The sequence below is a fragment of the Sturnus vulgaris genome, chromosome 2, assembly GCF_052056855.1.
Source record: "Sturnus vulgaris isolate bStuVul1 chromosome 2, bStuVul1.hap1, whole genome shotgun sequence".
Classification (NCBI taxonomy): Eukaryota; Metazoa; Chordata; class Aves; order Passeriformes; family Sturnidae; genus Sturnus; species Sturnus vulgaris.
This window is the reverse complement of record NC_142244.1, coordinates 77181888-77194896: the sequence shown is the minus strand read 5'-3', so window position 1 is coordinate 77194896 and position 13009 is coordinate 77181888. Positions and strand designations below refer to the sequence as shown.

General features: G+C 36.1%; 1 protein-coding gene across 1 annotated transcript in view; it reads right to left on the bottom strand.

Moving 5' to 3' along the window:
• The window catches only part of GPC5 (glypican 5), a 584807-nt gene that overhangs the window by 350011 nt on the left and 221787 nt on the right, over positions 1 to 13009 (bottom strand). The gene's annotated exons all lie outside the window — the stretch shown is intronic.

Below are 13009 nucleotides of genomic sequence, written 5' to 3'. Positions count from 1 at the left end.
TTAAAAGGTAGTGAAAATTATACATTCAGAAAAGGTCATATTACATTATTTTGTCACCATTAAAGCATCAGACAAGAACTCAAACTTGCAAGTCTTGCTAAAAATATTTTTTCCCTTTTTTGAAAGCACAGAAACTATTGCCTATGTATATAAAACAAAATTAAAGTCATTAAAAATTAATGTACAATATTTTATTCTTCACACATAAGAAATCCCAAAAAATTATTTTCTTCCCCCCCTTTTTGTTTTTTTTGTTTGTTTGATTATTTGTTTGTATTTTGCTTTGTTTTGTTTTGTTCTTTTGCAGAGGTGTGGGGGAAAGGTCAGTAGAATAATGATGGGGCAAGAAAACATCATGGATGCATAAAAAATGAGAAATTTAGTAAATGATCCATACTTGTGGACAATTTCATTAGCGTATTGGGTGTGGACAAAGATTAAGAGGTGGTCATGAAATAACAAATATAAATTCTCAAAGAAAGTCTCATTACCTTTAAGTAAATGGTCAAGATCACTGTGCTACAAGGACATAGAAATCTTCATTGGCAGCTTAGGAACATTTTCCAGTACTGTTTACAGGAAAAGGGAATATGCACTTTCAATAGACAGAATGTGAATGAATTCATAAAACCTCTATACTTTTTCAGGGCAGTTTTTAACTTTTTTTAATAGTGGTATTGTCGACTATGAATTTGGCAGTTCCTTTATTGATAAAAGTGAAAAATCAGCCCAATTATGCACTATAATATTTATGTTACATAATGTAATATTTTATTCACTGCACATTGTGCTAAACCCCTTTATCCACTAATTATCTCCTTTTTACTTTTCAATAAGTATATTATTCTTTAATAATGTAAACTTAACCTCTATTGTTTCTCTGTAAGGCAAACAGTTACACCTTTCAATTAGACACTACTTAATCTTGTCACTGCCATTTGATTTTAGGCTCACCTGATTGAGGACTCCTAGGTACATTGGGGCTTGCAGTGAGTATTAACCTGGGACTGTCTCAATTTAGGAAAATCAAGATTGATATTTTAAAAGTACCACCATCTTCATATAGCTTTTCTGGTTTTCACAAGATTCTTAATAACCTCCAGAAAGTCCATAAATCTGATGGATCTAAACCATTCAAGCCCACAGGAAAAACTTAACTAACATAATTGAGCTCAAATCAAACTCTGGATAAGAACAGGAAGCCATTTTCCCTAAGCGTTGCTTCTAAATTCAGCAACATGAAAAAAAATTAAATTAATTAAAACTATTATACAAGCATATAACTATGACAGTAAAATTATTTTTCTTTAAAAAATCGTACAGGAAAATAAAGAGGGTTTTTTGATAGCATCTCTTTAACCTGTGCTTTCACCTCACTGAGTTTCAATATGCTACACTTTGCTAACAGGCAGCTAGATCTTTTCCCTGTTATAGCAAATCAATAGAAAATGTATCATCGATTTCAGGTAGAAGTGAGAAATAGCAGGGAGTCAAGACATAAAAGGGCAAAAAAGAGATTTAAACACATTTGTTTTATTGATTACTTTTGCCTATATCTTCAAACCCATAAACCACTTGATTATAAAAGAAGGAGCCTTTCTTTTCCCCTTGTATTGGACAGACAAAAAAAAGAGGGTATGGAAAAAACTGCATGAGGCAGTTACAGAAAGGAGAGTAAGATGAAATGTGGACAGAACTCTCAGGTGCACTTGAGAAATGGCTGTCATTAAGTTAGCGAAACAATCCATGAGAAGATATATTTTCTTTATCAGCATTGCCTAACATGCATCTCTTCTGCATGATGAGTTACTGATAATATAGTATTTCAGTGGTTTAAGTAATCTAAATATTAAGCAACATAACCAACTTCTCTACACATACTTGGTTCGGTAGAAAGAAATGGTTGAAGTGACACATTTTTCCAGAGTAGAGTTGGTGTGTACACACAATTTCAAGGCTATTTTACAATATAGGATTCTGTGTCACAAAATGAGCTGCTAAACTTAGTAGACAAGAATCTTGCTCTGGTTTTGCTTAGAAAGGTAAGACAAGGCATCAAATATATCCTTAATGGCAAAAGCTGGGGTTGAAAACCTTATAGTTCATAAACACTGGCTGTCATGGTGCCCAATCACCGGTCCTAAGCACAGCCACAGTTGTACCACTGTGTCTCCTTATGTCTGAGCTGAGTCTATCCTGAACAAATGACACTAGAAAGTGTGAGAATGCAGGTGAGATTTTAAATCCACAATGTGCCAAGGGAATATCTAGTCTTTCCCTGTGCTCCATAAATGACACATAGCAAAACCTTAAGCACAAAAGACCAGAACTTCCAAAATATATGCACAGGAAGAAACTCTCAGTCGTCCCTCTCTGGACTGTTCTCCCCAATAACTGGGACAACAGACAGCATTACTTCACTTGTTTGCTCATTCTCATCTGCTGCACCCCATGTAACCTTGCTTCCATTGGGCCATGATGTAGGGAATGATATGGTAGGGACCTGAAAAGCAAAAGTGACTTATTCCACTTGGCATGGCTGAGGGAATAAATAGGTATAAGGTAGGTTTATGTTCTCATAGATTCTGAGGCTACCTGAAGGCAGCTCACTCCAGCACTAACTTGAGCAGTGACAAGTCTTCAGATTTACAGTACCCAATGATAATTCTCCAGACACTGTTGTAGCTGCTAGAAATTCCCAAAGCATAGCCAGACATTGCCACATACCTTCCTTTTCTGAGAAAATCAGAGGGACAAGCTGACATGAAACAGAATCACAAAATCACTAACCTGGCCCTAAGCCCAAACACACCAAATTATCATTTCTGCAGTGCTTCCAGTCATTGTGTTCTTGCGTTATTTCACATGACTTTTCCATAAAATAAAAGTTTCATCAGTCTGCCTTTATGCAATACATTACCAGTCCCCTGTCTGAGCAGCTCTCAGAGTGCCAACACAGAAATATACTCAATGTCATATGTCAAAGGAAAGAATGGAGCCTGGTGTTGTGCACACATGATATGCACAGAGGCACCTATGGTGCATGATGAGCATAATTTTGTGACATAGCTGAACAATGAGGCAATTACAGCAGCCATCCTGCCTTTCACAACCACCACTTCAGAAAACATTTTGTATACACAGTCATGCTGCTTGGGAAAGAACTTACTCTCACAAGAGATAAGAGCTGATTGATTGAATTCTCTACTGAGAGTATTTTAACCAAGCATGCTTTATTACAGCTTACTGCACTTTAGTTCGTGTTTATGAACATGCAAAGCTGAACACGCCTTGATAGACAATGATGATGTCTCTGCCTGACATGACTGTTATGATACTGTGACTTTATTAGCACATAAATATTATTCCATTAAATTTTTGGATCATATTCAATTCTGCAGCAACTCAAATGGTTCCACTAAGCAAAGAGACAAAATAGAGAGTTTTGCAGTTTAGTGTGAAGTTAGCACAAAATTAAGTAAAGAAACCTTGAAAATGGGTTGTTTTCTAGTGCTGAAATCAATTTGCTTGTAAAATGTAACTTCAATTTTAAATTTATCTTAATTATAAAATTCACTTGCACTTAATTATATTCAAATCCACTTAATATTCTGTAATAAATGTTATACTTGTAATGGATAGGCTCAGCACATTAAAACAATCATTCTTTTTTTTAGTGAGATGAGGCCAATTTAAAAGAAAATTAATCTGTGGATGGAATAAGGATTGAATTCCAATAGTCTAATATCCCAGACACAATATAGTCATACTAAGGGCACCTCCATCAGTATGCAGCATATTATTCTACAGTACAAAGTACACTGATTTGGAGAGCCTTGTATTCTATTACTATGGTCCCCAAACACTTGCTTTGGCTTTCTATAGAATAATAACTGTCTACATTAATTGATATTTAAACATTAAAAAAGAAGACAAACCCGAAATCCCAAACCTGAGAAGATCATTTTGGAAACAATGGCTTTTAATTTCAGAAAATTCCACTAGAAAATGACAGCCAGCTCTGAGCTCCACATATTTCAGTAAAGCTAAAGCTTGTGTTTTCTATTATATTTGCAGCACAATGGACCTGAAGTTGCAATTTTGTAAGCAAAGACATTTTTAGGCTATTTTTTATGCAGGAATTTATGCTTTTTTTTTCCCCTGGCAAATTTCCAGAGTCTCTGAAAAAATGCTAAAATTATTCAATTCATCATTCTTGCTAATTCATGAATTCTCCCAGATTGCAAAGTTAAATAAATATTCCACATACAGGAATCTCCATTTTTACTACTAGCTCTTCTCTGGAGCTAGCATTCAAGTATTCCACCTGTTCTTAGAGTTAGTACTGTATATAAAATTATACATTATAAACGTTACTTAAATGTTGCAGTTGCACAATCAAACAGAATTAATGCTACCATATTAATAAAATTCAGTTTCTTACTGCTATTTTAATCATCTATTAAAAATTAAAATGAGAGTCCATTAAATGGCCAAGTAGACATCTCCTAAATACAGGATTTCTATTCTATGCTTTCAACAGTAAAGAACTATCTTCTCCTGAAGCCCTCTGTCTCACTAACTATGGCCTCTTGCTCATCTTCAGTCGTGTCTTTGAGCAAAGTCATATTCACCAAAGTCATATTCACCAAGTCTCCCAGAAGACACTGTTTTCCTACTGATGAATTCCAACCCAAAGCCCTTAGCTGAATTTTGGTTAAACACTTTGTTTTCAAAAGAAAATATTACTTTTATTCAGAGTAAATTGGAAGGACAAGGTGATTGCTTGTATGAAAGAGACTATATGGCCCATTTTTATCCTAAATCCACAATTTAAGTGAACTCCTCCAAAACATTGGAAAATGTTAAGACATATATTTTTTAATCTAATGTCTTTAAATGCACATTTCTTCTAAGAATCTTAAACCTAATGGTCAGGTTTAAGTTTTTGGGGTGGAAGGGAAGGTACCTATATACTTTACATGTGAAACTCACCCTCCACACATTAACATAAAAACACAAATATGTATTAAGTTAGAACAAGCATGATTCTTGTTTCTTAGTGATTAACACACTCAAGGGAGGAGTTGTACAGCAGTCATATCTGAGTCTGTCATTTAAATTAGTTAAAACTAACCATGATTTTCTTGTTTCAAATGCAAATTTATTTATTAGTAAAAACTACATTACTGCTTGTTATATGCATATAAAATACTAACTAAATCCATCCTAATCATTCTCTTTTCCATTACTCTTCTCTTTCAATCTTACTCATAGGTAAAGCTACCACATAGCCACAAAATGCAATTTATCTACTCACCATAAATAAAAGTTTTATATAATGCATCTTAATTCCCATACAAATACAAAGGAGAGGAAATTAAGACTCATTTTGAGTTCTCTCCTCTTATATATAGCCAGTAATAGAGCTTAGTTAATAAAACATTACTACTATTAGGTCATTGGACTATTACAAATTATCCCAAACTGATTTAATTCAAGCTTTGTAGAGTCACATAATCACAGTTCTCCAAGTAGCATCCAAATATTGTTTTGATGTGCTTCTTTAGTAGTATTTACTTGATCATTTAAAATGGAGTTGCTGTAAATGTTTCCATTACAGCCAATACATGAGTTTTAGGAAGACAACCAAATTGTACAATGTTCTACCTGTTCATCACTGGGGTTTCTGCCACTTTTCTGATTTTGCTTTTTCTTTGTTCTTACAGCCTTTAAAATGTCAAGAAGAGACACATTTCTGTCTATGCCAGAACAGCTGCACTATATTAGAGAGAATAAACTACTTGGATAGCAGATATAGAGCTAGAACATGCCTCTCCAGAATTCATTTTAAACCAAATATTTTATAGTAGGTTATCACCCGTTCTTTTCCTTATTTGATATGTTTATGCTGTGTTTAACTAGTAACTGTGTTACAGTTTGTTAGTGCTGATAGATTATAGATCACTTTTATTACTGAAGAACATTGCTGAAAAAATCAATTAAAAATAATCACAAGCTTTAGTTACATGTCAGGCACCTTCCTATAAATGGCCCTCTTAGTTTCACCACTTTTACTCACAATTCATGTGAGTATTTTCAGGCCTCTTTCTTAACTGTGGTATTTTTGCTATAGGAAAAGGCAGTGAGATTTCTGCAAAGTCATAGATCATGTCTGCTTGAAAAAGAAAAGGTGAGAGTAGTTAATATGGCTCTCCCCTGCAGAGGTGATGGAGGCACCAATATTCTAACTGGATCCCATGACTTGGGAGAATTTTTGGTTTAGGGCCAAGATTAGTGAAGCTCCTTGCAGTCCCTCTGCAAGACTTCTCAGCCTATGGAAAGTTACCTCTTCCTTACCACGGGCAGCAATCACACTGCCAGCCATAACCTGGAGCACATTAAGGCGTCTACAGAGTTCTGGGGTGGAAAGATGTGGGGCTAGGTGTTGTTCTTCTCCTTAAACTTCTCACTGAGGCAGGAAAGGCTTAAACAGAGATGGATTAAACCCTCTGGTCAGGACCCAACAATGTGGTCATGTAGCAAGCAGAGCTCTGGCTTTTGTGACTATGGGACCTCTTTGAAGAAAGAGTGTAACTGAGCAGGCATGGGCTGGATCTAAAGGAATGAAACAACCAAGAAGGATGTTTTAACCTCATCCCATTGTGCATCAAACACAGCTCAACCAGACAGTCAGAAGAGGTGCTTATAACTCTCTATTCAACTTTGGTGCAGCCTCATCTGGAGTACCATGCTTAGTTCTGGGCCCCATAATTTAAGAAGGACACTCAGGTCCTTGGATGTGTCCAGAGTAGAGCAGCAAAGCTGCTGAAAGGGCTGGAACACATCTCATCAAGAGCAGCTCCAGGCTTGCCGAGTTGGGACAGTGCTCATTTCTTCTCCCTGGGATCCAGTGATAGTGATAGGCAACAACAGGATGTGTCAGAATGGTCAAAATTGCCTAGTTCAGATAGCTGGAGAAAGCCTCACAGTCACAGTCCTTGATACTCATGGGTGACTTTTAACAACCATAATATCTGCTAGAAGGACAATATGACTTGTTGGAAGCAATCTAGGAAGCTTTTGGAATGTATGTAAGACAAATTATTGATGCAGGAAACCAATGAAGTAAACGGGGGCCATGGGCCTGTTAACCTTGTTAACAAACAAGGAAAACTTGATTCACATGATAAAAGGGCAACCTTGGCTGTGCCAACCATGAGACCGTGGAATTTAGGTTCCTGAGAGGAATGAGCAAGACAAACAGCAGAATTACAAACCTAGACATCAAAAGAGAAGCTTGTATCCCTTTCAGGGGCCTGTTTGGTAGAATCTTTGGAGAAACTGTCGCAGAAAGTGAAAAGGCCCAGAAGAGCTTGCTAATCTTCAAGGACAACCTTATCAGAGTACAAAAAGAAAAATCACTAAGAATCTCAGAGAACATTGTTAGCTACATCAAAATTCACAAGTCACACTCACATTTAGACCTGTGTAAAGTTTGGCTCATTCTTATTGGAAAAATAAACAAAACTAAAAGCAAGACCAAAAACAAAAACAAAACAAAACCAAAAAAAAAACCAAAAAACAAAACAAAACAAAACAAAAAAAACCCCACCATCAAAACAACTAAAGATATTTGATGAGAAGTAAGCAAAGAATTTTGTACTATGAGCAATTGATTAAGAAGGCATTTTCAATAAAGAAAATATATAATGTCAGGGGTGATGATACTACAGAGATTCAAAAAATGACTGGCTTAGATATAGTAGATTGAAATGGACTATTCATCTTTACAAAAGAAAGAAACAAGAACATCAAATAAGGCAAACTGAAGCCAGTTTCATAACAAGCAAAAGGGGTACTTTGTGGAATGAGGCACAGAACTTTAAAACTAATTGATATATCATGCTGTGAATGCTACATGGATTTAGCAGGAAAACATTACCAGTTAACAGAATATAATGGTTATTGAATATGTAAAAATGACCCTGCCACTGAATGTATTATGGAAATTCTCTTCTATAGGCATTTATTTTAGGTAATATTGGAGATGGAGGCATGGGATTTCACAGAACTTCTAGTCTGATCTGGGATAGCCACACAGTTTTGTGGTACAGTTTATCTGCATGTCATAATCATAGAACCATAAAATGGTTTGGGCTGGAAAGGACATCAAAGATCCTTTAGTTCCAACTCCCCTGCCATGGGCAGGAACACCTTCCAGCAGACCAGGTTGCTCAGGACCTCATTCAGCTTGGCCTTGAAAACCTCCAGAGATGGGGCATCCACAGGTTCTTTGAGGAACCTGTTTCAGTGTCTCACCACCCTTACAGTAAAGAATTTCTTCCTAATATCCAACCTAAACCTACACTCTTTCAGTTTAAGTTGATCCCAGCTTGTTCTTGCAAAAGGTCCATCTCCAGGTCCTTCTCAAGATTTCATGTAGGTCCCCTTTAGGTACTGGAAAGCTTAAACCTCCTCTAAGGTGTGCTTGACCCATATGCCACAAATGAGCCTATCAAATAATATACAAAAAAATGAAAGCATATAAGTCAAAAGCAATTACTGTGTTTACTTTTCTTTTTATATTGCAACATAGAGAATAAGAAGGGAAAAATTCAGATATGTATTTTGTACTATATCATCAAGGGATGTTTATGAAATCACTGTAGTTTAAAATAAAGCACTGTGGTACTCTGGTTTGATTTACTGTAAAAATCCTACTTATTTTACAACTAAAAATCCCCCATGCTTTTAACATGGAAAGGAATAATTTCCCTGTAACACATGCAAGGATAAATAAGAGCTGACAGATGGTATAATACACAATAAAAGTTTCTATTAGGTTCATAGTACATATTACACAAACACAGTCCTTATGCTCATATATTCCCAATGGCCTTGGTCTCGGTCCTAGTGAAATCAACAAGACTATTTCCATTAAATCTGCTGTATAGCATAAGAAATTTAACTGTTTTCCAGTATTTTCACATTTTTAATAAAAAATGAACAAAAATTTATTGCTTGTATAGAGAGTTGAGACGCATTGATTTTAATAATTTATGATCCCTCTGTGTTTATGTACTGCAGCCTGAAACCACACGATTAAGCTAACTATATACCTAGTTAAGACAGCAAGAATATATAAAAGAAATGTAGTAGTATCAAAAGAAAATGGTGTTTTCCTTTTATTTGACTCTTTGGGCATGCATTCACTCCATGATGCCCAGAGGAAACTCAAAGCTGTGGATCAATAAAAGAACAAAGAAATTAGGTAAAGTCAACCATGACAAAAATAATAAAGAAGACCAAAAAAAAGGTATAGTTTTGGTTTTTTGATAAATGTTCTAGCTCTAACAATATCAATTGCCTAGAGAATTTAACCATCTAGTACCACAGATTCTACTCTTTTGGGGTTCTGTTGTAGTTAACTGTAAACTAAATTCGATTAAGCAATGGAAACTTGGAAGGTTTTATGCATGACAAAAAGAGACATGAAACTGTCCTTTCTCTTTCTGTGTCAAAAGTAACCCTAGCCCCACTAGGACTTATTCTGGCTATAGTCCTAAAAGACAATAAAAAATATTTGTATAAATACATTAGCAACAAAGGGAGGGCTAAGGATAATCCCCAGACGTTAACAAATATGGGGGGAAACGGTGACAAAGGAAAAGAAGGCTGAGGTACTTAATGCCTTTTTTGCCCCAACCTTTAATATTAAGACCAAATGCTCTCTAGATACCCAGCTCTCTGACCTGGAAGACAGGGATGAGAGCAGAATGAAGACCCCATAATCCAAGATAAAATTATCAGTGACCTGCTGCACCATTTAGGCACACACAGTTCTAAGGGTCTGAATGGGATTATAGATAAATATAATCATTATGGTTTGAAGACATTAAGTCCAGCCATTGAACCTTTCATAAACTCAGATAGTGTGGGTTTATGAAAAGCAGGTCTTACTTGAATAATCCTTCTGTGACATGATGATGCACTCAGTGGATGAGGAAAATACTGTGGATATTATTTTTCTGGACTTCAGTAAAATATGTGACACCATTTCCCAAAGAATTCTCCTGAAGAAACTGATGGTGAATAGAGTTAGAACCAGTTGGCAGACAGTCACAAGTGGTGCTTCCCAGGGCTCAGTACCAGGGACAGCCCTGTTAATTAGCTTTACCAATGATCTGGATAAGGGGATTGAAAGCATCTTCAGTCAGTTTGCAGATGCCAGCAAGCTGTTCTGCTAGAGGACAGGAAGGCTGTGTAGAAGGTTCTGGACAGGCTGGATCTATAGGCTGAGGGCAATGGTATGAAGTTCAACAAGGTGAAGTGCTGGTCACAACAACCCCATGCAGAGCTACAGGCTGGCAGAGGAGTGGCTGAAAAACTGCCCTGCCTGGAGGTGCTGGTCAACAGACAATGAACAAGAAACAGTGTGTGCCCAGGTGGCCAAGAAGGCCAGTGGCACCCTGGCCTGTATCAGCAATAGTGTGGCCAGCAGAACCAGGTCAGTAAATGCCCCCTATACTCAGCACTGGTGATGCTGTAGCTGAGGGAACTGGAGTTGTTTAGCCTGGAGAAATTAAGGCTCGGGTGGGACCTCATTACCTTTTACAACTACCTGTCAGGAGGTTGTACTGAGGTGGGGGTCAGTCCCTTCTCTCAGGTAAAAAGCAATAGAACAAGAAGAAATCACCTCAAGATGGATCAGAGGAGGCTTAGATTTGATATTAAAAATAATTTCTTCATGGAAAGGGAGGTCAAGCACTGAACAGACTGCTCAGGGAAGTGGGTAAATTACTGCCTCTGGATGTATTTAAGAGCTGTGTAGATGTGGCACTTAGAGACATGGTTTGGTGATGGACTTGGCAGTGCAGTTAACAGCTGGACTCAGTGATCTTAAAGGTCTCTTCTAACCTAAACAAATCTATGATTCTATAACTGAGAGCTGTGACAGAAAAAGAAAGATTTCTTTAGGAAATTTTTCTTTTTTTTTTCCCACAAGAAAATTGCTTCCTTTTGAAAAATGAACACAGAAACAAAAAAGTAGCATATCCCAGGGGAAAAAAAATGTTGCAAACACCTTTACAGTTTGGTTATATTATAATCATTCAGTTGATATGTTGAATAAATGAGAAATTACAAAAAATTATCTTCACAAAGAATGGGTTGTCTTCACTTTGAATAGGTGACAGATACCAGATTTTCCCTTTTATTTACCTCTTTCCTTAGATTTTTGGTTTCAAGAAGCAGGGGAACAATTAGGAAAATGAAATTGTTTGATCTGAGAAGTTTAACAGCATAAAACTTCTAACTTTGTCTCAGAACACAGCTATTGTTTTTGTTGTAGTGTGCAGTTAGCTGTGGATATGAAAAACTTTAATGAAAAAATGTTCCCTTGTAGTCAAACAAAATGAACTCCCAAGGGCATCACTTATATGTCATCCACATTGTGCTTTTTGATCTGATCAAATTGAATCTTTCATGCTTGCTGAATACACAGGTGGTGTCTTATAAAGTTGCCTGCTCCTTGGATTTTCCATAGCCATTTCTAAAATTTATGTTTTCATGTTCTCAGTACCCCTGGGGCAAGCACAGCTACACCTACTTTAAATTATTTTTGAAACTTAAAGTATTTTCATCAGTATCTAACTCTTTTAATGTTTTTTCAACTTTTTTTTTTTCACACATTTTTCAAACCACCATTTTTGTGCATTTTATAGACTAACAAGGAGAACTTGGGAGGCCAGTCATTTTGAATGACACTCAATTCTAGCCTACTTATCTGAGCATTGCGTGCAAGCTCATGTAGTTCATAGAAGAGAAACTGAGTGTGTGACAAAACCATGATGCCAGACAGAAGGGAATATTAGAAAGGTGGAATTTGTCAAAAGTGGTGGTTGAGAGTACATTTTTCCTTTTTTTTTTACTGCTAAACAAAATAGGTGAGTGATTACAAATACAATAGCTGTGAAGTAAGGGAGGGATGAATACTAGTTAGTTTTAGAAATATTACTTGACAGTAAAGAAGGCAGAACAGGAAAAGGAAAAGTTTACATATTATGGTAACCATAGACAAAGGAATACTGGACTTTGAAATTGTCAGAAAGATAATTGTTAAAAGTTTTTCAGAGGTCCTGCCAATGTTTTGGAAAATGTTGAGATAGGCTTTCAGAGGGAGGGGTGGTTTATATTTTACATTAAGTCTGGCAAACAATTCTAAAGATATTTTGGGAAGAAAATAACACCGAACAAATTCAGACAGCTCTCTTTCTGATTCCCACTGCTTAGGCTTTTAGATTAACTGTTCAGGAGACCCTGCCTTTTTAGTTACTGCACTTCATTTAGAAAGCCCCAACTCAAGAACCACAGACCTCAAAATACCTCTTAAAAATTGAGGAATTGAAAGGATTTTGCAATAGGATAACAATAGTTCTTGGATAATGAGCTAACACTGTTGAGACAACTGAAGTGCAAGGAAAGGAAATTCCAGTAAAATAAAGATGGAGCATATCTCTTTGGATGAGTTATTTCACAATGCATTTCTACAGTTTCAACAACTAATAGTTATAGCATCCAAATGCATAGCTTTGTAGTTAAAAAAATAATGATTTAACTAGGCTTTTAAGAATCATCCAGCTGAACTTGGAATAAACCCACCATGGTGTGACTGAAGCATACAATGAAAAAAGTAATTTAGTCATGACTTCCTGATCTCACATTATGAAGAGTTAATCTTCATATTATTGCACTGATCAACCACCTTTACTAGTAAAAATCATTTTCTCCTCAAACATGTTTACCTGCTTTCTCTCATCATAATTTTCATAAATTTCAGATGAAAGCTGAATTTCCAGATTTTCTGTCTAAAAATTATTATAAACCAAGAAAATAATTCCCAAACCATTTCTTTGCTTTAAATAGCAGGCTAAATATGCTTAAATAGCATAGGTTCTGACTGAGAGTTATCTTTTCTAAACATAATAGCTTTCTCTGTATCTTCTGT